Here is a 27,244-nt window from a genome sequence, read left to right as displayed (position 1 = left end):
ACAAACCATCTCGACCCACCAGTGGCTTATCCTGATGACCTGGGAGCCAAAGTTTACTGACCCCTGAATTATAAGGTCAGCTTATGAACCAGTTATAAACATTTACCATTTTTACTTACCCATCTTGAGAGGATCGGCTTATAAACGAACCGGCCTATGATTGAGTATATACGGTAATATGCTGCACATTAATTGGCCTGTGTAGACCCTGCTGGTGTGCTCTAAAGGTCTCACGTGCCCTTTAGCATAGTACTGTCTCAAACAGCACCATATTAAAGCGCACTAGTGCATACCATCGGGGCCTACATGGACCAATTAAGGGCACAACACATCTGTGCACTTCAGAAATCAAACCCTTATAGTGCACGTTGCTGCTCCATGTAGATAAGCCTTAAATGACTACTAACTGGTTACTTCCAGTAAGTGTATGGTACTAAAACAGCAATGGACAACTAATCTAGCATCACGTTTTTTGAGCTTTACTAGACTAAGATCTCTAGTTTCCCTCTAACTCTCCAATGCTTCCCACTCAGTTGTTCATACTGTAATACAGGCTGCTCCAAAACCCCACTCCTGTGAAGACTAGCAGCACTGATTCACAGAGGCCAGACAAGTGACTCATAACTAAGGCAGAGGGAGGATGAGAGAACAAACAACACGTGAAAGAAGTGTAGTCACACTGCTTAATGTGCTATTGGAAGGTGCTCAGATATAAGGTTGTGAGCATGCTTTAAGACTCTATATAAAACGGAACAGAAGAAAGCTAATGACAAAAGTGCCAGTGCTGGTAGATATACACTCAAGTGGTGGGGAATCCTTAAAGCTAGCTACAAACTGAATTTATTGAATAGAAACATGTCTTTTCTCTTATTTGAGAATTCTTTCTTCAAACTTGAAGGTTTGGAGAAAACAAATGGATCAGATACAGCTGCCTCCTTCAAACCTCCACCTCTCCCTCCCTGGGTCTGATTCTGATTCTTTATTAGTGTAAATCAGGAGTTGCCCAGTTGAAGTCAATGGAATTGCACCACTGAACTGGGGCCCAACTGAGTAATAAAGCAAAAAAGTAACATGGTGCTAGGAGCAAAGTGGGGAGCAATTATAGAGGAGTGCTGGGCTATTGGGTGGGGCAGAGCTTTGGGAGGCTGAAAGAAAAAAGACAGGAAAGTGACTTGATGAGAGAGTGTTCATGGATCATAGTAACACAGCGAGGCAGAAAGCGCCAGATTGAATGCAGTTCAGAGACAGGGGATAAATACGAGGAAGGAGGAGCTGGAAGTGGCAAAAGACAAGGGATGAGTCCCAGGCTACCATGCCTGGAGGCTACAGAACACGATGTATGGGGAAAGGAGAAAACTCTGAAGAAAAGGGAAGCGACAGACACAGTTAACAGGAGGCATCTGGAGTTCAGTGAGGATGAGAAGATGGAAATGTAAAAACCATATGGTAGACAACTTAATAGAGGCAGAGTAGGAGCTCATGAGGGAGCAGGAAGAGGGATGGAGGAGTAGCAGGAGATAGGAATTAAAAAAAGACTGATGGTAAGAAAGTAAGGAGGTGTGGCAGAGATGGGAGGGCAGTGTGGGTTCTGTGCCGGGAACCAGGATTAGGAGGACAGATGTCACCAGCAGCTAAAAGGACGTTTCAGAGGAGCAGGTGAGTAGAAGATTTGAGAAAGTGAAGAGGGGAATGCAAGAGAAATGTGGGAGAACAGAAAGAAATACAGTTAATAAGAGCAGTGACTGGGTGACGGAGGGGAAAGATGTAGAAATGGAGATTGGAAAAGAACAGAAGGAGAAGAGGAGCTGAAAAAAAAAAAAAAGATAAAGAGCATGTAAAAAGGGAAAGGGTTGCTGTGCTGGAATCAGAGGTCAAACAAAAATGTCCCTCCCAGCTGAGCATGAGCCTGCCTGCGACTTTGGGCCCTTCCTAGTACTTTGGAGAATGAAGCACTCAAAACATTCTATACTCTCTTCTAAAAGAAAAAGGACTCAAGCACTTGTGGGAGAACTGTCAATAACAGGTAAAATGGCATATAAAAGGCCACTTTACATATCATTTCTGACTTCTTAATCAGAATTAGCATGAGAACTGTGTTACATTCATATCAAAATCTCCAAAATGAGTATTTGCTTAGCAGAGGCTAAAAAGAGGAACAGAGAGGTTGAAAGGCCAGCTGACCCAATTAATTTCTATTCCAGGTAAGTTTCAAGCTCTGATGACTGCTACTAAAAGGTCACTTCTGCAAATGTATGGCCTACCAGAAGGTCTTGAAGAAAACCTGGTCTCCTTTTTTGTTTCCTTCTTGAATTACTGGAGTTCATCTTTGAGAGATCATTCAGTTTCAAGGCTGTCTTCAGCTCTGCCAGACTTACTACTATCTTAATATGCAGAGATATCCGCATACAATCCAAATACTGTGAATGGCTATATTTTTGGGATGTGTGCACATGCAAGTATGTGAGTATCCAATAGATACAGATGACTCAGAAAACTGTGGAGAGAAGGTGATAGAGGAAGCAAAGCAGGGCAATGGGACGAGGGGTGAGAGCCAGCTGTTGCTTAAAAAGGCTGTCACTACACGGTAGCATTCTAGTTCTTTTTAAAAAAGAATCTGTATTACTAGAAATCTGGTCAAATGGTGAGATTTATGTACAAATTATTTGGGGAATCATCTCCTCCACCTCTAAAATATTGAAATTCAGGAGGAAGAGGTTACTTACCTTGTACAGTAACTGGATTTCTTCGAGATGTGTCCCCCTATGAGTGCTCCATGTGAGGATGTGCATGCATCTGTACACTCTTGATCAAAAGATATTTATCCATGGGTCTACGCCTTACACACGCACTCATGCTGTGGTATGAGGCACGTAGGGAGGAGCAGATTACTGCCACTCCAGTTCCTTCTCACCAATGAAAGTCTAGTGAGAGACTGAGGCAGGGGAGAAGGAAGGCGGGCAATGGAGCATGCATACTGTAACACCTTGAAGAACTCCAGTTACTGTACAAGGTAAGTAACCTCTACTTCTTCGAGTAGTGTCCTTACCATGTCAGGAGACTCCCGAGCAGTACCTCCATCACAGAGGAAAGTGTTGAGGTATTGGATTCAGTATGATTTGTAGAACAGCATCAGCAAAGCCACATTGGCTCTGGAAACAGTCAAGAGCATAATGCTGGGAAAACGTATGCAACAAAGACCAGGTAGTTGCCCTGCAGATATTTGAGACAAGCGTATTTTTCAGGTGCGCAACGGAGGTAGACTGAGCCCTGATGGAGTGAGCAACTACTATCATAGGAGGATGAACCCCTGAAACTTTGTAACAGGAGAAGATGAATCCTGCAACCCATTTAGACAGTCTTTGGGAGGAAATCAGATGCCCTTTCATTCGTTCTACAATCAAGATGAAGAGTTTAGGAGAAGTCCTAAAGGGCCAAGTCCAGTTGAGGCAACAGGCAAAGGCTCTTTTAACATCTAGTGTATGGAGGCTTGTTTCTTCCTTTGAAGCGTGAGGCTTGAGATAAAACACTCTCACCAGAGAGCCAACTAGGAGCCACGCTTTGAGGTGAAGCGCTGAGAGGTTGGGGTGGGTGATGGATCCCGACTCCTGGATGAGGAGAGTTGCTATCAGTGGAAGACAGAGGGGTGATTTCAGGGGCATATGAACTACAGCTCTGCAAATGACACCTGGCTTGGACATGCTGGTGCTACGATGGCTATGAATATCTCCTGTTTCAATTTGTTCAGGATCTTGAGCAGGAGACGCATGAAGGGAATAAGCATATAACAATACACAAGGCTAAGGAATGATCAGGGCGTCTCTCACTGATTTGTGGCCACTTCTTTCCCTCAAGCAGAATCATCTGCACTTTGGACTGGATGGAGTTGCAAAGAGATCTCTCTCTGGATGAACCCAAGACAGACATTTCTTTCTGAATATCTTGTTATCCAGCTTCCATTTTTGGTCAGTGCAGAAGCATCTGCTAAGAGAGTCTGCCACTACGTTCTGTCATCCTGTAGATAAGCCACTGAGATCTCTATGCAGTGCGATATGCACCAGTTCCATAGTTTTACAGATTTGGTGCAACAGGACTAGGATCTTGCTCTTCCTTGTCAACTGATATAATACATTGCTGCTCTGTTATCCAGCACTACTCTGATTGGGCAACCTCCGGTATAGCGTAGGAAGTGCTGGCATGTGTAGTGAATTGCTTTGAGCTCTAGCACGTTGATATAGAGGATCACCACCTGAGGTGCCGATTAGCCCCAAGCTGTGAGGTTCTGGGAATGAGAGATCCAGTCTATCAGGGAAGCATCTGTGGTGATGATGAGCCTCATAAGAAGAGGCTGTAGGAATGGAACTCCCATGCACATTTTTTTGGATTCCTCCACCAATCTAAAGTATTAAGGACTTTCTGAAGTACGGACAGCTGTTTGGATAGATTGTGCTCGCTGGGGATGTAGACAGTTCTCAGCCAGGCTTGACATCAAGTGCGCAGTCTTGCTAAGGGTGTCACAAATATAATGGCTCCCATATGGCCCAGAAGTTGTATGCAAACCCTCGCTGTATTTCACAGGCTTTGCTGTACTGTTGAAACAAGGTTAGACATTGTGGCAAAACTGTCCTTAAACAAGTACATCTTGGTAGTGGAAGAGTGATCCTGATGAAGTCTGTGTGTTGAGTGGGCATGAGAGTAGACTATTCCACATTGAAGCGGAGGCCTCGTGAATGGAACAGAGCTAGGGCTCTGCTGGCTGCTGGCTGTGCCTTGAAATAGGCAACTTTTCAAGAGCCAATTGTCCAGGTAGGGAAAAGGCAATTATCCCCATCTAGCGAACACTGACTGCGGTAGCTGACAGGACCTTGGTAAAGACCCTTGGGGCAGCGGAGCGGTCAAAAGGTAGGACATGATACTGGTAGTGGTCCCTGCCTACCACAAAACTTATGAATTGTTTGTATGAGGAATGTATGGTGATAGAGAGTCCTGAAGCTTGAGGGGAAACAAAGCAATCTCCTGGCCTGTGTGCAACGTACAACTCTGTTAGAAAGTTCTAAACATTTGAGGAAAAAAATGCTATAACACCACAAACTTTCACAAATTCCATGTACTACATAACTGCTTATTGGGCTGCAGCTAAAACTATCCACAACATATAAAGATGCGTCAGGAAAACACGTGCTCTTCTGCTACCACAGCCTTTCACTAGCTTGTGTGTCCGAGCCATCCAATAACAAAATAACGTGAAACTTAAAATGTATAAAGCAACTGAACAGCTGCAAAATATTTAATATTTAGTACCACTCAGCAGCTGAAAAAACAATCGCTTATAGAAGACATTCAAAGTTATTCAATAGTTGGAAAAAGCTACTTGTGAAACAATTAACATTTACTTAGCTGCTTAAAAATATTGTAGGTACGTAACAGTTCAGACCACTCAAGAGGCTGGACAAGCAACCTTTTCATATTCTTGAAAGGACATATAGCCCTACTCAAAGATATGAGATCTAAGGCTATATTGGAATTGAGAATCAAGGTCTTTAAAAAGCTGAGATTTCACAGAATCATTACAATTGCTACAGCAGTACTTCCTCTGGGATACCTGGTCTGAATCTGGTTTAGGATCGAGTTGTGATTACTTCAGGGTGAGTTATATACACAAATGGATCAAAAATATGATATGAATAAAAATATAAAATAGCATTAAACCAACTTCTATTTAAAATCAATCATAACAGTTATTTAGTATTTGTATTGCGGTAAAACCCACTGGGGCCATTTAGGATCAAGGCATCCTTTTGCAAAGTTCTGTAGCAAGACACAGGACAAGACAGAAGAGCTTACACTTAAAACAGAAGAGAAAATTTATAAGCAAATGTCAAAGGTACATATCTCGATAGGTTTTTATTTTAAATATAATTTCCCACAAACAATTTTCCTACTCTATTCCTCTGTCAAGGTGCCTCAGTCAACATGTTCCACCATCACACCAATGAATGGGTCCTTCTTCCACCTTGCCTCTACACAGATACAGAATCAGGCTTGGCATGGCTTTGCCAAAGTGCTCTATAGATGTACAGCACCAATGAAACAGCTGCCTGAGGGACAGCTGGCAGACACAGCCCAATGCAGAACTGGAGTGGGAAAATTCTAGTCAAGCTCATCAGGACAAGCTTTATTCTTACATGAAGTGTCAACTGTCTACACCAGGGATTGGCAACCTTTGGCACATGGCACGCCAGGGTAAGCGCCCTGGCAGGCTGGGCCCGTTTGTTTACCTGCTGCATCCACAGGTTCGGCCGATCCTGGCTCCCACTGGCTGCAGTTTGCCACTCCAGGTCAGTGGGGGTTGCGGGAAGCAGCGGCTAGCACATCCCTGAGCCTGCACCGCTTCCCGCAGCCCCCATTGGCCTGGGGGCCCTTAAAACACATGCTTAACTTCAAATGTGAGAGTCACACTTGGTAGGATCGTGTCTTAGGTCACTTTACCCTGGCCCTGCCCTTCAGCAGAGAGGAGACAATTGTTGTTACAAGACCATTTTGAGGAACTTACAGTCTAAGTGGTAGTAAAAGAGTTATGAATATGTGTTGTATGCACAACAATCACAAAATGGAGGGCAATGTAAACAGGAAAGGAGAAAGTATTTTTAATTAAAGCCATAGCCACACCAAAATTGGTTCTACTTTGGAAAGTGACTTTAAAGATCGCATTGGGAAGTGGTTCCATTTTTTAATTATTTTTTTTTTGGTGCCTTAATGATTTCCAGAGAAATTTTGCTGAGTTTATAAGACAAAATATGCTTGTAACTGCCACACCCATATACTCAGCCTGAAACCTGAAAGGGGAACTATGTTCTTTTTGGTTCATGCATCATCAGCATCAGTAATGGAGAACCCTCGTTTAGAACTGGGTGAAATATTCTGGTCTGTAATATACAGGAGGTCGGACTAGATGATCTAATGGTCCCTTCTGGACTTAAAAATCTACCAGTGAAGGAACTGTATGGAAAAGCAAATCACCATTTACACCCGTGGAGCACCTCTGCTTTAGGGGTTTGCAGTGGAGAACACTACTATACTGCTGCAAAACAAACAAATACAAAAAGATCAACCCATTGAGAACACCACAATCGTCATTTATCTGACAAACACACTGAGGTGAAAACGTGAACTGTCTAGGGGCAAAGAGATCCACATGGATTTTTCTTTATATTTCTTTTTAGATTTAAATGTAGGCACTTGTTCCTAGAACAATTTTTTGCCACTGTATCCCGGAGCTTCAAAATTAGCCAGCAAAATTCTGGAAATGCTTCCAAGGGATGAGTCTTAGATAAGTGCCTTAGATGCTACAGTTAAATAGACAGCATATTAAATTATAAAACTGTATGGAGAGATTCCAAAAAACAAACCTCTTTCCATTACCTGTGCAAAATTACTTACCCAACATACAGCCCCTGGCAACTCTCTTCAGGCAAACAAATTGCTGCTTTAGGCAGTTGACTATCTCCAACTGGATGTTGTGTGGCTCAACTTTTTTGCCGTAAGAAACACCTATAGTTATACCTAGAAACAGAAACAAAACCAAAATCCTTTGTAAGAAATATGCAAATTTAGTAGTCTTTTTGTTCACCACATTGGGGCAAAAGCAGCTTGATGGGGAAATTTATAAAATTCTCAAGCCTCTTTTTACAATGAACAGCTACAAAACAACTACGCCAGGAACAAAAAATAAAGGATTTAATGCAACAAAGAAGCCAACAAGCTACTAAGCCTCACATCTGCTGTTGTTAAGAACATAAATGCTTATAGAGAGAGTGAGGGAGGGTTGCTCAGAATTGGAGACAGTTGAAATTCTTTGACTTTCAAAAACTTTGATGAATTTTTTGTGAAAAATATTTGCGATTTTCTAACCATTTCATGTAGAGCAGGTTGAATTTTTTTCCAACATTAAGAATTTAAATAGAAATGAGGCTGAAAATTAGCAAGACGTTTTTAATGTTCTTCAGCCAGCTCTGCCTAGAATGTTCTGAAACAATAGTAAGGTGAAATGCAAACTCCATTACAGTCAATGGCAAAACTCCTACTGACTTCAGTGGGGCCAGGATTTCATGACTCGTGTTTAGATTAAAATATACTGAACAAAGAGAAAAAAGAAGTACCATTGTTGATAAAAGGCAGACAGATTTTTTTTTACAGGTATGTTTCTTAATTGTTAGGTGTGTTAGCAATTCAGTGATTAGGCAAATTAATGCAAACGTATGCTCATCATGTTGGGAGGCTACTGTTGCTTGGTTTATTTAAATCTATTTGAATCTGTCAGTTTATGTCTGAATAAACCGCTTTCGGTCTTATTTTTGAAATTAATGTGAATTCTTACAAAAGGGACTTGGCTATGGAATTACCAATCAAACTGACATTTACAAAAACAAATCCACTTTCAAACTGAGAAGCCAAAAGAATAAGAAATAAAAAGAACCATGGCCATTGCTCAGTCATGACGTTCTTCCTGTAATTTTGGAAAAGCAGATAGTGACCAAATTTCTGGTAGTCACAGTGATTAATAACATGAATTGACACAGTATTCATTAATGAGGTGCATCATAGTCCTTGAAGCTGTTTCCGTAGAAACTCTGAATTCAAGCAATACCGAGATGCTCCATGACTCAGCAGAAAAATGCTAAAAGTGGGTGCTAATCTGTTGCAGGCAGCAAAGGATGATTTTATCAGGCATTTCAAACTGAAAATCCTGAACAAAATTCAGCAGATGTGAACTTACACTGAACTTCTACTCACATCACGATTTAAAAGAGGCTTTGCTACATTGTTACAACAACAACAACATTTTGCTCAAATGTGTCTGAGACTTTTAATACTATATACAGGATAAAACATTTGCCCAATGCTGGGACTTTTGCTGCTGTCTATGACATGGTCCCGCCTAGGGAATCTCTGCTCCTCAGCTCCGATTTCAACTACTGAGCCATGCGCAGCATGCTTGTATTTCTCTTTCTTTCTGCAGAGTGGCCTGTATCTAGCACTATATTCTGTGCAGTTCCTCCTTCCTGATGGCCAAGAAGTGAAACTGTTCCTTGCTCAGACTTAATGTGGCTAGCATGGCAGTAATACATTGAGTCCAGGCCAGGCAGGCATCCTCTTGTTCCCTGGCTTTCTTGGACTGTATTGAAGCCCCTTATGCCATCTGCAACATATCACCTCCTATTGCTGAACTGCTCCTGACAATACTACTGCCACAATGAGCCCAGGAAAGAAGAGACAATACTACGCAGTCCTTTACCATATTAGCTTTTCACCCATCCATTTTGTCTGTGGCTGCAACTCCTTAAATGTTTTAAGTCCTTTTTAAAAATTAAATTACTGGATCCCAATGCACATGCAGATACTGGTCTCAGGGCATATGACTTCAGATGAATTTTTGGAAGTTTATCCCTATGTAAGAGTTCTAAAAAAGGGGGTTTAGTTACCACCTTTAGTTACCATACTTATTTAGGGGAGGGAAGGTAATGTCCTAGTTCAAAAGGTATTTTCTAACTTTTGCAGCTGAATCTGATGATCTAGGAACTTTTATTAAGATTCCTTACTCCTTTAGCTGAATCAAAAACAAAGGCCATCATTTCTATAGCACTGAAAACAGTGATCAATATAAACAAATTCCAGATTCCAAAAAGAATAAAGCTGACCCCCGTCTAATCTAGCTGCCTTGGGTGTGTAGAAATAAAGTTTACATCAGACACTTTTAGGGCAATGGGTCTGAAAGTCAAGGTTTCACAACACTAGCCCAGCCCACCTGCTTACTTAACATGAGACACTAGCTGACTATGTGAGGAAAATTCAAATCCCAGTGTCAGGGCTTAACTGATTGGTCTGGAAGAAATAAAAGCGCTTCATTTTTCTGCCATTCTACCTATAATACATTTTGTAATGATCAATGAGTTGTTCAGCCTTTTTTAAAGATAGACATCAAGCTTCTGACAACTCACACTGTACAAAAAGTTGCTCACACTGCAGAAAATATTTGCCACTCACAACTGATGTTCAAAATTAATTCACAGCAGCATGATCAGCTGCAGAAAGCTGTGACAAACTGTGTCATGTGTTAACAGAGTCATAAATTGTTAGTTAAAAAAAGTTACACTTTCTCTTTTCAGCCACCTCACAGTTAAAATTAGGAACGGGTGCAGAATGCAAAGTCTGAGGATTTGCCAGCTTCACAAGTATTTGGGGTTCACAAAGCATGCTGACCTATGAAACTTACTACCCTGTCAGTTAAACCTGTGCTTATTTTCATGAAGATTCAATTTTTTAAAAATTCTTTACTACCTTCCAAGAAGCCTGTGCTATGTAAGCAATGAAGAAAGCTATGAAAAAAACCTTGCATAGTGCTCATGCTCTCCTATCTCCCAGCACATTTAGACCTGACCAGTGAAAAATATTCTATATTAACTGTTCATGGCCATTGAAACCAACTAACCACCCACTTTAAATTGAAAAATAAAGCTTACCACAAAGGCTTTTATTGTTTCTAATCACAGACTAGCTTGTACGCGATATCACAAGTGAATACATTTCTTACTAAGAATACTTCTGAAAGGATCCATATGGAAAAAAAAGACTATGGTTGAAACTGATTCATCAGTATTTAAGATGTTTATTGTTCATCAGTACCTAGCATACTGTAGCAGATTATAAATAATCTGCCTTATTTATGTCTGGATAAATCTGTCTTGTTTACACATTTGGTTCAATAAGGAGGTGACACTGCTCCTCATTGAAATGTGAGAAGTATTAACTTGCTGAAATGCTAACTACGGGCAAGTCTACACCACGGGGGGGAAAAATTGATCTAAACTACACAGTTTGAGTTACATTAGTAGCGCAACTCAAGTCAACATAGTTTAGATCTATTTACCGCGGGGTCCACACCACGCTGGTCAACGTGAGAAACTCTCCCATCAACTCCTTCTGGTGAGTACCAGAATCGATGGGAGAGCGATTGGCAGTGGATTTACCAGGTCCTCACGCTAAATCGACCCCTGGTGGATTGATCGCCGCAGCATCAATCCCACCAGTAGTGGAGACAAGCCCTAACGGTTCCTACTTACTCCAAACAAGAATAAGATAAGCCATCAAAAGAAGATAGGAGAAACAATGCCAGGAGAACTAAATACATGGATTTCTTTAGTTGAGGATTAAGTACTTTTTGCATTGAACTGCTCTGCTCCTCACTACATGCATAAATAAATGCAAGGGAGCCTAAAGCAGCGAACAAACCAAAAACTTAGGGTGGGTACTGTGTGTCGAAAAATCATGGTGTCAAAAGAGGTTAATCCCAGAGTATAACATAGGCAAGTGATCATTCTCTTCATTAGCCAAATCATCTCCACCAGTCTACTCATACATAAATGCAACATAGAATTTTCAAAATGCAAGATGTTCCACATTTTCTGGAAGCAATCTGGATGTGCTATTTGCAACATCAGGCCAGTATGTACACTGTTTCATTTTTGCTTTCCGGTATTCATATGGGCAGCTCACAATATATTTAAGTGGTTAATGCAAGTAACTGGACACCACTGCTGGAATGGTTTGCTCAACATATGGCTAAACAGGTGCATCAGTGATCTGTGTAAGATTTCTTCAAAAGCTGATGCCTGTGCAATCTTGAGTCCAAACTACTGCTGCTACATACTAATAAAATGTTAAGTGGAATGAGATTTTTAATGACCTGTTAATTTGGTCACACTGCACCCTACATCCATTTTTCTTGAAAATTGTAAACCTTATTTAAGTTAACATTATCTTACATACCAAACTATTTTAGTAATGTAGTAGAAGCCCTAACTCCTGGTTTTTGAGACTTGATTTCAGGTTGGCACTGCACAAAACACTAGTATTGCATTGCATGCATGCATAAAGTTGATTTGCACACACACCACCACTCCTACTTGCACACAACCTGTATATACTCCAGTAAAGAATTTCTATACCACCTGAGACCTTATTCTGACAAGTGAAATTGATTACTCTTCTAAATCTAATGGAAACAGAGACAGTGAGACTACTACTAAGCATTATACATTTACGTCATGCGGGCAAGCTGGACATTATCTGTACTGCTGAGTGAAATCATATAATCCATGCTCAATTAACTTAGATTGCTTTCTAAACACAAAGCAATCAAGTGAAAAAAACAGCAACTACCAAACAGTTATACATACTTAGAATGCATCACATGAATATACTAGTCACAGTCCATCAGGCCATGAGGCTGAAACAGAAGACAGCCCAAGTATTAACTAGACTACTTCAGCAGTTTGCTGGGACTTTCTTCTGTTCTACACAGATGGTAACATTAATTTTCTTCCTACTACAGGAAAACTGAAAATCTAAATTATTATTACATCAAAAATTATCTGGATTATCCAAGTAATGGGCCCCTTCTCTCCTGTGCACTTTATTGCGAGTGTGTGTGTGTGTGTGTGTGTGTGTGTGTGTGTGTGTGTGTGTGTGTGTGTGTGTGTGTGTGTGTGTGTGTGTGTGTGTGTGTGAAATTGAATTTGTTTTTTAACCAGCTCTACCTGTGAGTACTGAGAGATCCACTGGAAGCCAGGTGATTACATGGATAGGTCCCTTGTTTGTACCATTGCTTGCTCTTCTCAACCCTGCACCTTTGACAGCTCGACTTTTGCAGGAGGGGATGCCTGTCACAGAAGCTTGTGATGGGGACGGCGGTTCATCAGCATAGTTAGTGGAGACCAAGTAAATTACTAGGGACTAAGTATGAAGTAACTTTGCTGCTCTGCCTGCAGGTTGAGGGATGGAGGGAATCTAGTAGAAAGTTGGTTGACCCCATAGCCCCACATCCTCCCAATGTTCAGAGCAGTTTCCACGGGGTCAGGAGCACCCCCCGAAGAACATTCATTTCTGTAGTCCCATGCCCTGGATCCCAGAATCAGAAGGGAACATTTAGATCATATTCTGTATTCCTCATGCCACTCATATTTAAGGTGATAACATACCAGATAATATACTGTGAAACAAAGTGAAGCACTGCCTAGATTCGATATTTATACTGAAAATCAAAAGTCCTATAGTTGAGAGAAGTGAATAGGATTCAGCATTATTACTCCCCATGTATCATTTTTTCAAACTTATAGTTTCTACTATAACCCAAACACTGCGATGCTGATCGGTTTTTATCAAAAAGTTTCCTCACTCCCAAGACAAACGACATCAATGGCTAAAAAGAAAGTGGGTAATTTCCCTATTTATGCTGTACAATGGTCTTCATGTTATTTAAAGGTCACCACTGTCATCAGCAGTACTGCTGAGAGACGTTCCACCCACCAGCAAATAGGAAAGCAGTTAATTTGGACATTATGATACAGCCGTCCTCTGGCAATTGAGAGGGGAAAAATTCTTTGTTTTCAGACGAGTGGAGGCTTCAAAAACCTCTTTCATTTCTTAACCTTTAAAGGGACTGTGAGATGTTCAACTGGGCTGAACCAAAACCTGTACTGCTTCACATGTGGAAACCATTGGGAAGGGCTTAAAAAAGAAAAAAAAAAAAAAACATCCCTTCCATCTCCATGATTCTGAAGTGGCTTTCTGCTTCAGAGGAAAAGCTAAGTGAGGGAAAGGTTGGGTCCCTGTGCATGAAGTATTATATTTATATGTAGCATTAACTATGATGTAGGTCACATCAATGATGAAGTTGGCCATAAGCACCCAGAGAAAAAGTTTTGCTTTTTGGTCTATTAAATCTGTCCAGCCTCCTGTTGAATTTACGCCTGCAGTATTCAAACCTAATTAAAATCCTCCAGCTTTGGTAGTGTTTGGGTTTTAAAAAGGATGAACAAGGGAGTCCTCAGATTGCTCTTAAACCCAAGCCCTGCTCTTAGCATGAGCAATGTCAGGCAATTTTATTTTAACATGACATGTTAAAACAGAGGTAACTAATATAAAAATCACTGAGAAGGCACAAAAGAATGATTAGCCTTAACATCACCAGTTATTGTCAGACACTACACATGGCTATGTATTTTTGTTCCACTGCAAAAGCTGATTTAAAGACTCAGTTCAATAACAGTCCAGTCTTGCAGGTGATGTTCTCTCATATAAAAGGTATCACCTAGAGCTTTGGAGGTATCACATCAGAAAAATCCCTCCCTGTAGGATACTGGTGAAAAAGAACCTAAAATTCTGTGTACATTTCTGGGCCACTCAGCACAAGAAAGTTAACAATAAACTAGACAGAATTTGGAGAAGAGCAAGAAAAAAAATATTAAAAGTGTTTATTAAGAAGAAAAGTTAATACATTGACCTTGTCTCCAGATAAACATCCATTTGTTGCTGGTGTTGTGATCTCTGTGGTTAAACATCTCCACTTGGTGACTCGTAGAACTTTTATGATGATTTGAGGGAGAACATTTAAACCAGATCATTTTCTACTTCAAGCATGACTGACTCACCTCAAACCTGACTCAAAACCAAGGAAAAGAATCAAGCTCTATAGCTTTCAGAGAACTGTTTCACTTTACACACACACACACACACACACACACACACACACACACACACACTGCACTACTGAAACACAGTACTGCAACTAGAAATCCCAACATGCAAATTGTATTGGCCCGATCCATTCTTGACCCCTCTAATGCACTCTGATTTTCATAGTAATATAGGTGCAAGCCAAGCAAAACAATTAAAACTGTGAGACTTATCACATCCCGGAAAATGCAAATATGAATTTAAAGAACATTAAGGGAGATATATTCCCTCACTATTTTAAAGTAAACTGTCTCCAGATTTGAATGGAAACCTATGAGGAAAACTAGGGGAAAAATTCCTAGGGAAAAAATGTGAATCGTGACATTTAAAAAGTTTTATCTCCTTAGCAATATAGTTACTGATGTTAGCAACACAAGTATAGACAATCGAATGGGTGTAAGCAAAGGTCTCATGCCTCATGAAGGGAATCAAGGCAAGGATACTTGGTCCCCCAGATAATTCAGTTCCTACCTTACTCATAAGTTTCTTCCCTACCAGGGACATGTTGGTTTGGATTTTATTCAGGTGTGACCCAAAGTGTTCAATTTCAGTTGTCAAAAAACCTGTTCGAATGCCTTGCTCATTACATAAGCTTGTAAAAATTATTAGGTATGTTACAAGGCATTTCCCTCTGGAGACTACAAGGGGTGAAGAAAGGGGATGCATAGCGACAGTTTGTGGTTTCTAATGTGGCAATGAAAATAAATAAATAAGAGGAATACAGGATATAATGTGTTTACATTTGTCATGACAAGCTTCCTGGAGACAGTGAGGTTTACTGTTGCTGAGCTGTCAGTTACTCTATAAACTGCTGCTTCATACTACTGGGAGGTCACTGACTGACCTACTTTCTGATGGAGGAATTCATTTGCTAGTTCTGTACACAAACCTTTTTTTTTTTTTAAAGCCACTCTCAACAAACCACAGAAAGCCTCAAACAGCCTTTTAAACCAGCTTGGAAGTTTGACTGATGCTGTGTTAGAATAAAATATTACATAGCCTGGCTCAAGGCCCATTTCCTCAGTCTGCTTATTCTTTTGGAAAAATCCATATTAGATTTTTTTTTAAATGAGGTCATGCTGCCATTACATTTTCTTCACTGAACTCTTGCATTGCACCAATACCAATACTAGCCCTATACCTGCGGCAGACATACAGATGGATACACAGCTCTTCTCTTAAACTGTTCTTGAAATACCAATGTAAAAGTAGAATGAATTATATTGTGAAAACAGAAAGGATTAAAGAAATGCTGTCTGTACCTTTAAGTAGAACTGCTGGAATGCTGCAATCCAGGTGTCAGGAATACAGACATTCACATAGAACAATTGCACCATTTAAGGGCAATTGATGAAGTATTAGCCTTAAATCAATAAGAGTTAGTAAGAAAATAGGATATTCATGCTATGCCCTTGGTGAATTTTACTGTTTTGCTTTTTTTGTCCCTTTGTCTAATTCCTGCTCTTTTATCTGTATAAATAAGACTGTTTGGGTATTGCATGGCCACTCACACTATCTGGGTGTTATTGGCGGAGCGCTGTGCTAATAAAACAGAGTGGTCTGATAAACTGTGAGTCCTGATTCTAACTTTGACAATTTGGAGGTTCCACCGAGATGGCAACCGTCTTCACTGGGGCTGTGTGATTCCTGACCGTTTTTGTAGGATGATCGTGGTAGCCGGCACCTGGGCATTTGGCCAAGTGGTCCTCCACTAGAGCGGAAAGGCGCACAGCCACAGTGAGGTCTACGCCATCGAACCTGTTGGTTCCCACTCTGTTTTGGGAGGGATCCTGGGATCTGACATCAGGAATCTGGTCAGGTAATTATTTCTGTGTTTTGTCCGGACTGAGGACTGTCCTGTCTCTGTGTCTATCCGCCCTCTTGTGGAGTGTTTGAGTCTGGGTGCAATCTCCGTCTGGGGATAAGCCGACCAAGGGGTTCCTGTCCCCGCGGACTGAGTGAGTGGAATCTGCACAATCGCAGCCGCACCACACTTTGGGTAAAACCCCTGGTGTGAAAGCAAGGGCGATCGAGGCAGTAGCCTGTGGGCTCCTTTTGTGTGTTGCACTGGGTATAGCTCTGACGAACCCCAATTTCCTTCTTGTGTGATTGGTGTGTGAAGTCCTCCTGTATTGGTAACCAGAGGTCTAAGTCGGGACTGTTCCCTAAATGAACGCCGGCTCATTTTATGTATTTAGGATAGGTCCGGACTTCTGTAAAAAGGGTCCAGACTCCTGTAAATTTCTGGAATAATGGTCTAGGCTAACTCAGGGGGATCCCAAAACTCAGTGGCCGCTGTTAAAATCTTGAGACAAAGACTGAGTGGACGTCTTAAAGGACAAACTCAGCCAACCTAAAACTAAATTTGGTAAAGGAGAGGTTAATTGTTTCATGCAGTGGTGGCAAGAGGCAAATCACAGGTGGACAAAATCAAAACTCGCCTCTCTCAAATATTCAAATAATAAGTTAAAAGCTTTATTAAAAGCCTCCTCTCCCACCACCAGATTGAGCGCTCCCCTTTACCCCATTCTCCAAACCCCGGATCGATCCAACCCCCTTCATACTCCCATCTCATTGTAAAAAGGACAAAAAGCCCCTTGCTCTGTTCCCCTTTGTTGTCTGCCTCAAAAACTGATTCTTTAGTGTTCCACTACCAATTCAGCAAGGAAGGTGGGCTCCTCAACTAGCCCCACCCTTCCTGGTCCCTTTCCTTGAACATTTCTTTCAAAATTGTGAAATGACCACAATATCACTCACAAACGGTTCATTGGAAAAAAAAAGAAGGAGGATTGGGCCCAGACAAGCAGGCAAGCAACAGATAAAGAAACAGGTTGAAAATCCTACGGGAATAGTGTCGGGGTAAAAAAAGCAGTAAGTGCAGGCATGAACCCCTGGAACAATACTTAAAATGGCGAAATCTGAGGTGATAAAGGTGTCATTTTGGGACATAAACAAGTGATTTAAGAAAAGAGAGTGAAAAGTTAACTCTACAGAGGCTGAAGAGAATTAAGCAGTTAAACTTTGTGGAAAATGTTAAAAAGGACCATGTTAAAGAGAAAGAATTCTTGGTTTCTTTGCAGCCATTCTGAAGGGGAAATGGGCCCTTTTTCCAGAAGAATGCCTGTAAATAATCCATATATATATATATACACAGCTATGTAAAAACAAAGCAGTGTAAAGAAATGTTAAGGAAAAGAAAATGTGTATGTATCTACTTGTCTGTGAAAATATGTAACATTCTAAGAATCTAAACCAACACATCTGGTTTGTAAAACTCCTGTTTTCTAGGTCTGAGATAAACTGGTTTTGTTTTTGTTTTTAATGCCACTAAAAATTCATTTGACTCTAATTCAAGGTTGCAAAACTGATAGACCTTTTTGCAAGACCCAGGTAATTAGTGCTGTTTGGCTTTGGGATTTAGCATTTAACCCTTAAGTGGTATCTTGATTCTGTACAGAAATTAAAATATTTTTAAATAAAGACCAAGTCATGGCTGCAATAGCGCAGTCAAAATCAGGAGAATAGGGAGAGATTCTGAAGTCTTTTTGTTTGTTTGTTTGTTTTTTGGTAAAAATAGCAGATAAAAGCTGTAATGAAAAAATAAGAAATTAACAGTGACCCTCTGAAGCAACAGCAGAGGTAAGGTCCACAAAACAAAAAGAAGCAATGTTAAAAACACTGAGCCTTAAAATGGCTCTGTGTAATCAGACTGTCACTTTTATAAGGGTACATAAAAATTCTGTAAGAACAAAACAAAACAGTTACACTTTATGTAAAAATTAATATGGCTAATGTTTTAAAAAAGTTGTAGTATAGAAGGAATGTGCATTTTCCCTAGGACATGTGCAGTGTATATTGTAGAAGGGGGTAAAAGAAATGCAAATGAAACGAGCTACTGAATTAAAATCCTATTACGGCTCCAAAAAGAGCAGCAATAGGCTGTGTTTTCTTTTTCAGATCTCTGTTTGTTAAGACAGAGTCTCTGAGTTCTGCTGATGGCTTTGAATCCAAAAGCCAAGCCTGTGTTAATGCAAATTACCTAACTGATAAAGAAAGGTGAGAACTGCCAGCACAAAAGAAGCTGCAAATAAAAAACATACCTAGTCAGCAAACAAATTGCCTATATAAAAGGCATGGTATAACAAGATACCTTTAACAGATTTGATGCTAATGTTATTGTTAATATTAAACATTAAAATAAATTTGATGTTAGTAAGTACCCCTGTAACAACTTATAGTGTGTATGATTTTTGAAAAAATCCTTTAAAGTAATATGGTAATAATGCTTCTCAGCTATTACCTGTAAATAAACTTAAAGCTTAACACAGCAGGAAAAACATTACAAACTTGGTCTGCTATATAAAAGAAAAAACTTGAGGTACAGCACCTCATGAATTTAATAACTAAACAGTGGAATAATTTCCCCATAACCCTTAAAAAGTAAAATCAATTAAAACCTGGCCTGCCTATAGAACAAAAAACACAGGAAAATATGGGGTAATTCCTCTGTTTTGCCTGCAATCAGGAAGGGTATTTGTAAAAGAATGGAATCTTTAAGCAACAATCAATGCCACCCCAAAAGGGTAGAAAAATGTTATTTTTGTCTTTCAGAAAATCATAAAACGCTAACACCCGCTACAGAACAAATGTAAGTAAAAAAAAATACTGCAATAGCTATGGAATGTACTGAAATGCAGATATTTAGAACATAAGATGTTTTGGGTAATAGAAAATATTAAGTTTTTAATGCATTTGTTAAAGCAAAGAAAAAAAATCATTGTTTAATACCTATCAATATAAATGAATGCAGTATGTCTCCAGTACGGTGAGACAAAATTTGTTAAGTGAAGAAATTGTTGTTAAAATTGCACACCAACAGGCTCTGGAAGCAAAGACATGGAAGGTTAGCCCACTTCCCAGATTGCACCTGAGATCTTTCTGGCTGTCCTGGACCTCAAGCCAGTGGGCTGTGGAAAAAGGGAAACTATTGAACACTACAAAGTGGGTATGCTTATCCATGCCTGTTGCTCCAAAGCCCTGTAGTAAAGACATCTCACTAAAATCCTGTATGTAAAATAAAATGAATAATAAGACCAAAGTACTGTATAACAGGCTATGTGTAGGTGTTAATTCTTGGGGGAAATTGTTTAAAAAGTGTTAGTAACCCACCAAAAGACAAATGTAAATATAATATAAGTACTGTGTTTACTAATAATCACATTCACTATTTGCCACAATAACAACAACAAGTCTCAGCTTATTGTAAGCACTGATTTAACTAAGTTCTCTATCAATCTTGGCGTTGAATGGCAAACAGTTACCAATCATCTGTTAAAAGTTAAAAAGGTAACATAGTTGCTAGAAAAAAAATGTGGAAAACTGGACCATTCACATTATACACGCAAATGGGGACATGTTAAGAATTGCCACTGCAGAAAGACATGACATAGCTTACCATTGGTATAACATATTTTCTGAATGGTCTCTCACAACTACTAGCATACTAATGTTACTACCCCTAATTGTGTTTGGTTTTAAATTGTATGTGTTTAATTGCAATGTTTAAAATGTGCTGTTGGATAAAACAAATGTATGCAAAGCTAAAGCCACAGGCCCAAATCACCTCCCAGTATTTTCTATTACGCGGACTAAATAAGAAGTGACACTAGAGATTAATAATCTTAGTGTCAAAAGGGGGATATGTTGTAGGAACAGGATTTTATAATGTCCCATAAGAATTAAAGTATAATATGATTTCATCCTGCTAGCTACTTTTTTAAATAGCAGAAAGAAATGACCTCCTGGGACTATAAGATTCTGTTTTCCCATATGCATTACAAATTGGGCCCTCTCTTAACTCTTTAAGATTTAGTTAGTAAAAGACAGGATTCTCTATTGTGTCTATGTTAAGTAAATTAGAGAAACATTGAAGGCCTGGGTCTCAATGTAAATTGTCTTGATTATCAATTGTAAAACTTAGCAAGGTTTAATTTGCAATGCCTTTTTTTTTTTTGCTCAATATAAAATACTACTGTTTGTATTCTCAGTCTATTTGTGTGAATGAGAAATGTATGCATGCATCAGGAAAAGATAAGGTGTGAAGGCCATTGTTATAACCAGAGTCAAGGAAGAAGTAGTAAAAAGACTTGAACATCAAAGAATCACCAGGCAGTGCTTACTACCCCGACTGCTGTTAAACTATCTGGCATCTCAGAGTGGATACATGCTTCACAGTGTAAAAATGCACCACCCCCAGTGAACCAATCATCACCTCAGGACCACGCAGAGTCAGTTTTGACTCCAGAAGAAAACGTAGAGGAACAGCCTGCAATACCTTACAATCTACGCTCTTGTAAGGGTTGCCGGAAGCAGACAACTACATAAAGCAAGGCCCAAGAAGAAGCAGTAGTGAGCCTAGCGCCTGCTGCCTGGTGGACATAAAACTGTGACTGCAGTTCCCTCAGCTGAGGTTGTCAAAACCAGAAGGGCCCTGCCTCCAACATGCACCTCTGGTGGTGCCTGTTCCTCGGCTGTTGGTGTCTTAAGGTCTGGGGAGTCCACAATGACAAATTCTTTTATCCAGCAGCAAGTGTGGATAGCTGAGACCCTTATTATTTCTAAATGCTAGGTCTGCAGCCACATCCCAGCCCACTTTCAAACTGGTGTTCCTGTCCTGGCTACCCATTCAATTCCCCAGACCTCACTGGAGGACCTTGTCCGTTTAACACAATATGGAACAGTAATGACACCTGGGCAGAGGCTATTGGCAGTTCCTTTATCCCACTTGGGGGAGTAATACACCATGCAAAAAGGCTCCTGAGGTTACAAGCAGTAGTTAAAATAATGGCAAATGAAACCAAAAAAAAGTTTAAAAACCCTGGCCAAAGAAACATGGGCGATCCGACAGGTGGCCCTCCAAAACCGTCAGGCATTGGACATAGTGCTGGCAGCCAAAGGAGGGACCTGTGCTCTCATTGGAAAAAAATGTTGTGTGTTTATACCTGACAATACCAATGAGGTAAGAGATCGTGCTAGCCACTTAGAACAAATCGCATATCTTCCCCATAAAAAGTCAAGTTCTTTTTGGAAGTGGCTAAGTAACCTGTTCAATTTCTCTGGCACAGAAAACTGGTTGTTTCAGGGAGCCCTAACTATCCTGTTTAGAATCTTAGTGATTTTTGTATGCTTTCAGTTAATCTCCTGTTGTATCCAGAATTGTGTCACCCAAATGACTGCCCCAAAACAGAGTGTTAATATAATGATTTTGAATATCACTGATGAACAAAGAGATAAGGAACGGTTAATTTGTGGAACCCTGTAATTGTTGGTCATGGCGTGCGCTTAACCAAAAGGAGGGATTGTAAAAGTAGAATGAATTATATTGTGAAAACAGAAAGGATTAAAGAAATGCTGTCTGTACCTTTAAGTAGAACTGTTGGAATGCTGCAATCCAGGTGTCAGGAATACAGACATTCACATAGAACAGTTGCACCATTTAAGGGCAATTGGTGAAGTATTAGCCTTAAATCAATAAGAGTTAGTAAGAAAATAGGATATGCATGCTATGCCCCTGGTGAATTTTACTGTTTTGCTTTCTTTGTCCCTTTGTCTAATTCCTGCTCTTTTATCTGTATAAGACTGTTTGGGTCTTGCATGGCCACTCACATTATCTAGGTGTTAATGGCGGAGCGCTGCGCTAATAAAACAGAGTGGTCTGACAAATTGTGAGTCCTGATTCTAACTTTAACACCAAATAGCCAGATATATAAAGTGAGAGTGTTATGGGATCAAGACACAGCTATTAATAGAAAACAAAAACGTGCAGGTGAAACATACACCTGCTTAAATCATTCAAGTAACTACCGATCTGATCACATGTTGGGAAATGCTTACAGCAAAAGCTTGTACATGTTGAGAAAGGACAGCAGTGGAGAGAGATGAAACTAAAGAACAACAGAACTCTTCTTGCATACATATACATCGAAGAAAGTTCCACATATTGCTCTATTCACTGAAAGAAAGTTCCATATATTGCTCTACTCACTAAATGGCTATGTATAGGTAGACTGACAATCTACTACTATTACTGAGATACCTCTCCCCTTGAAATAAAACCTGGGTCAGATGTAGCTTTTTGACATCACTTCCAGGTACACTGAAAAGGAAATCAAAAGCAGTATATAATCAAAGCTTTACTGCTCGTTGGACAAAGCTCCCAAATCTTCTCAGGTGTAACTGAAAAGAGACAATATGTCAGACAAAGTCAGCCTAATGATGGAGTGAGGCACAACTATTCTGTGGGTAAGGCTCTGGCCTGGGACTCAAGAGATCAGGGTCCAATTCCTAGCCATGCTAGGGACTCCCGCTGCGACCTTGGGCAAAGCACCTAAACGCTGTATCTCAGTTCCCCATCTCTAAAATGGAGATCATATTCCTTTTCTTCCACTCTTTTGATTGCAAGATCTTGGAGGCAGGGACTGTTTCTATGTATTTGTACAGTGCCTAGCACTCCAAGGCCCCAGTCACACTTGAGGTCTCCAGGCACTACCCCAAAACAAATGTATAGTACAACCAAGCAGAAGATCACATTATCACTGTGTACGCCATTTGCTTGTTCCTGGACCTGAAGGAGCTATACTATGTAAATTCAGCAGTTTCAATTCCAAAGGGTTGCTGCACCCCCACATTAGGAGGTAAGGGTGTGATTATCATAGGTCCATGTCAAACCCTCAGGGTTGCCTCAAGAGAAAAAACTTATTAAAAGTGTGCAAATGCCACTGCTATAATACAGAAGAAGTTGACCAAACAACCTGTAATTATTGGTAATAATTAGTTTCTTATTTCTGAAGAGCCCATTATGCCACAGATGGAAAATTTCCTCCTGTAAATTTCTTTAACAATTTTTATACACTTTTCCCATAAAACATATGTCACAAACAAAAAAATAATAGAAAGATGTAGGGGGAAAAGGAAAATATTTATGCACTTAAATCAGAGGCTCAAAACTATTGAACAAGCCATTTAATCCTCTTACCTTCATTCCTGTCTTAATCATTTCTAAGTCTCTCAACAACCAAACATTTTTGGGATTCACTACTGTGAAATCTCAACAAATCCCAGCAGTATTCTTCAGCTGAAGGGGCACTCTAACACCAATCAAGTTTCCCTGCATGTTGCACCCAAATTTTGGATTTATAAAAAATGCTGTGATTTGTCAGACTTCAACAACCCTTTACCTCCGCTTACCCAGAAAAGAAAATATAAGTATCTGGGACATGTGTCCAGAATGATGCCAGAGCATCTGCCATGGCAGTTGTGCCATTGGGCACCTAGAGGAATATTCAAAAAGGGCCAACTGAAAGAGTCCCTGTGCGAAACTCTACTCAGAGAAGGAAAGTTTATGGGATTTAAAAGACATAGAAAAAGCAGTGCAGGATAGACAGGGATGGCAGAGCCTTGTTCATGCCCTAAGCAACATCTGATGACATGGGAAGAATTCAGATTTAGATAGTACATATTCTTACTCGGATATCATCTGATGATGTACTGTGGTATATAAAGACTTTAATGGTATGAGTTTTAGGTGACCATATCACTCATAAGCAGCAAATTCATAAATGAAGTATGCAAGTCATTTGAAAGAATGCCAATAAAACCGTGACACCATATCATACCAACACATATTATGCATATGCAACATTTCAGACTTCTTTTTTAAAGAATATTTTAGAGCATTTTCCATAATTTAATTATTACTCTTTTCCTGACCTTCCATCTATAATGCAGGAGGTCCAACTGCACACATGCCTCAAAGCAACATAAAAATGATAAGTTGTAAAAATGGTACAATCTCTAAAAGTTACTTAAAACAGCTTTTCTGTAAATCGTATCTCAATTTCGAAGTCCACTTCCTTAATACCCTCAAGGGCTAGGACCAAGTGTTGACTCTGCTTATGTCTCACTTAAAAGCTAAGATACTTTCCCTTCTAATTGCACAAGGCTCCTGATTGCAGTACTTAATTATCAGAGCTTAAATCCTGATCCAAGGCTGAATATTATCTTTCCTTAGCTATAAGATGCTGGTAGGAGAGTGTGTCCACAGGCTTGTGGGAAGGTTGGAGCAGAGGGATTCCATATTTTGAGAAGAGAGGACATTTCTCTAAAAGGTTTTCAATTAATTTGTTGTCAGAATGATAGCTATCAGGAGTAGTATTGGCAGAGACTGATTAGTGAGCAGAGTGCAGGTGAGGTGGTCAGTCATGCCTGAAAAATGTAATTTTTTGTTTAGCTTTGCAATATAGTAGATGAATGTCAACATCATAGGAGGTGTGCATTTGTATCTACTGATTCACCCCCCACAGGCGGCAGCAGTGGTGGTGGTATTTATATAACTGCACACTTTGCTGCCTTGCGTGCACTCTTCTCATCAGTCCATCTCCCACTCTTTAGTCCAACATCCTAAAATTCTGAGTAGCTCCTGACAATTGCCATTTGAAACACATAAATTGGCCTGTAAGCTCCTTATGGCAGTCATCATTGTTTCATATCGAACACTGCACAATGGGAACTTAACCTGGCTGGCTTCTATGCACTACAGCAGGGGTCGGCAACCTCTGGCACGCGGCTTGCCAGGGTAAGTACCTGGTGGGCTGGGCCAGTTTGTTTACCTGCTGCGTCGGCAGGTTCAGCCAATTGCGGCTCCCACTGGCTGCGGTTCGCCACTCCAGGTCAATGGGGCTGTGGGAAGCAGCGCAGGCTGAGGGATGTGCTGGTCGCAGCTTCCCGTCGCCCCCATTGGCCTGGAACAGCAAACCGCAGCTAGTGGGAGCCGCGATCAGCTGAACCTGACGATGCGGCAGGTAAAAAAACTGGCCCAACCCACCAGAGTGCTTACCCTGGCAAGCTGCGTGCCGGAGGTTGCTGACCCCTGTATTAGGTTTTTCCACAATTAAAATGAAACGCTGAACTTTAGTTTCCCTAGCCCCAAAACATATAGGTATCAGTGGAACACAATGTTTTATTGATGTACAGTATAACCCCATTTAACCGAGCCTCCATTATCCAGCTCTCCATATTAACTGAACCACCAGCTGCCCGGGGCTGACAGCAGAGAGGCTGTCCACCCGAGCCCCCTACTCCTATTCTAAAAAAAGGGATAGAAAGCTTTTTGTCAATCCTCCTGATTACCCAATCTGGCCCCAGCCAGATCAGATAAGCTATAAATGTAAAGCACATTCAAAAGTCAACCACAAGAGTGGGAGGTTGCGCACATTATGTAAGTGACACTGGTACTTCCAGTAAAATGTAGTTAATATGATTATTTTTTCACAAAATGTAAAAACTAAAGTTTCTCTGTAAAAACACAAATTCCGCATTTTTCTGTGGGAAACAAATTTCTAGGATCCTAATGATAATAAATTAACTAAGAGATATGTTCCTCTCTTCTCCAAAATCTACACGTGTTCTAAAACTCAAGAGGGGCAACATTCAGTCCAGGGACAATGACAGGCTTTAGGTTCAATGTTTTATGGCCCTTTGAAGCTTGAAAAAAAGGAGTTTTATACTATGGAAACTAACTACCGTAGAGCTTTATATAGTAGAAAGCCAGGAAGTCTTCTTTCTAACAGCATCAGTTTCTAGCCCTGGAAGATCTAGATATACTGAATTTAAATCTGCAACACTGCAGTGTGTGGAAAAGCTATTTTAAGTAAATTTTAGAAATAGCTAACAGTTACTAGCTAGATTTGACTATACCACACTTGCCAACTGTGGGGTTCTTGCACCTTTCACTGAAGCATCTAGAGCTGGCCTTGAATAGATAGCATACTACAGTGGTGCACAAACTTTTCCAGTCACCCACCCCTTACCATTGCTGGAACCTTTCCATACCCCACCCTCCATTACGGCACAACCAAGGCTTCCTCAGCATTGGCGCTTGGGCTGAAGGTGGAGCTGGAGCAGAACTTGGGATGGGGGAGAAATTGGGGCTAGAAGCAAAGCCGGTCTGTGGGTGGCGAGGGAATGAGGGTAGAGCAGCGGGTAGAGTGGAGCTGGGCTGGCCTGGGGGTTGAACGGGACTGGGCGAGGAGCTGGTCTGAGGACAGGGTGGAGTGGAGTTGGAAGCATTCCATTCCCTACCTACACTCTATGGGGACTGGCAGTGGAGCTGGTCTGGGGGTGGAGCTGGAGGCAGAGTGGAGCTGGGCCTGGAGGCAGAACAGGACTGAGGACTGAACCAGGATGGGAGAGGAGCTGGTCTGGTGCCAGAGAAGGGCTAGAAGTGTGGCATTCTGTCTATGCCCCACATGGTGGCTGGCCCAGGCCCTACTGTGTACCCCCTTCTCCTGAATGTTCCCATACACCCCCTTAGGGGGGCCTGCCCCATAGTTTGGGGACCACTAGTATACTGTGACTAGATGGACCATGCATCTGACCCAGTATAGCAATTCCCATGTTCCTTTGTTTTCTCTTCCTCTGAGCCATCCCCCCTCCCAACATGTGCACACTCTCTTTCTTTATGTATACAGTTGTAGATTGGAGCACACAATCTACAATTTAGAAGGGTTTCCTTTCTTGGTGCCCCAGACAAGCAGGGCCCCAGCTTTCCCAGACACAGATGCAAGACAGGAGACTGAAATCAAGAATAGTGACAAGATAGCATGTACTTCAATAC

The 27,244-nt window shown here is 40.8% G+C and overlaps 1 protein-coding gene across 4 annotated transcripts in view; it reads right to left on the bottom strand.

Annotated features, from left to right (window-relative positions):
* BACH2 (BTB domain and CNC homolog 2) overlaps nucleotides 1-27,244 on the bottom strand; it is a 258,650-nt gene that overhangs the window by 127,357 nt on the left and 104,049 nt on the right. For 3 of the 4 annotated variants that reach the window (XM_050949246.1, XM_050949247.1, XM_050949250.1), the window contains exon 2: nucleotides 7,438-7,560. The exons of the other annotated variant lie outside the window; for it this stretch is intronic. The gene's annotated coding sequence lies outside the window, so the exon portion shown is untranslated. The remainder of the gene's footprint in view (nucleotides 1-7,437; nucleotides 7,561-27,244) is intronic. 4 annotated transcript variants of the gene reach the window in all.

This window comes from Gopherus flavomarginatus, chromosome 4, assembly GCF_025201925.1.
Source record: "Gopherus flavomarginatus isolate rGopFla2 chromosome 4, rGopFla2.mat.asm, whole genome shotgun sequence".
Taxonomy (NCBI): Eukaryota; Metazoa; Chordata; order Testudines; family Testudinidae; genus Gopherus; species Gopherus flavomarginatus.
This window is presented reverse-complemented; position numbering and strand designations above follow the sequence as displayed.